The following is a 1067-nucleotide window of genomic DNA, read 5'->3' on the forward strand; positions in this document are numbered from 1 at the left end:
ACACTTTTTTTTTTTTAATTGCAGTTTTCAGGACCACTAATTATTATTATTATATGTGTGGGGTAGGAACAAGGACGAAATTTTTAGTTAGAATAAATTCTCTACTAAGTTTAAGGAATCAAAGCCCTGTGTTTACCTCTTCTAGTGAAGCAGGATATAGTGTTGAATTTTAATTATAAATTGTATTTGGGAAGACTCAAACTTTTCTTTCCTTAAGCTTTTAAATTAAGATTTAATTATATAATGATTCATTGTAAACCCTTTTTTTTTTGCTTAATTTATTAATTCAAATATTTTTAATCTTGAACTTTCTTTAGCCACTTGATTAGCATATGGGAATGAATATTAATTAAAACAACACAAACAAAAAGCAAAATCCCATTCAGGGGAAAAAATTAAGTAAAAAGCTAAGAAAAAATCTACCCCACATGGCAGCTACCAACAATGCCACATGGAATCCAATTGTTACCATTTTCTATCTTTTCTTTGGGTAGGGTTTCATTATGGTTTTGTCACAACAACATGGACTAACTCACTATTGTTAACTCTTAATTATGACATAGTTGATAAAATGTTACTGAAAAATGAGTGGTCAAACTGGGAAATTGTTATTGGCTGAACTAGAAAAGTTTTTTTGAAAAAGAAAAAGGATAGAATACTGAAGATAATAAGTGATGAGACAACACATGTAGTTCTTAGTTGATTTAATTTGTGGTAAGTGGTAACACGTAGAAAAGCAACCTCATGTTCATATATAGGATGACAAGCCAAATTAACAATTCTTCAAATACTAACTCATAGTTTGTTGAAATAGGTTTGTTTTTCTCTGACCTATTATCTCATCATATCTCAACTTTGGGTACATATCAAGCAATTAGAAGTGGTAAAACATTCATAATTCATTTATTCTCCTAGAATATTCTCTAGTATTCACACTAAATTGTATCCAACAAAAGAATACTAGATACTAAGTTTATTTAAATGGGAGACAACCTCATATATATTCAATTAGCTAGTCAATTAGGCTGTATTTGTTTATAAATATAGAATACTAAAATATAGATTAA

Source organism: Arachis ipaensis, chromosome B05, assembly GCF_000816755.2.
Source record: "Arachis ipaensis cultivar K30076 chromosome B05, Araip1.1, whole genome shotgun sequence".
Taxonomy (NCBI): Eukaryota; Viridiplantae; Streptophyta; class Magnoliopsida; order Fabales; family Fabaceae; genus Arachis; species Arachis ipaensis.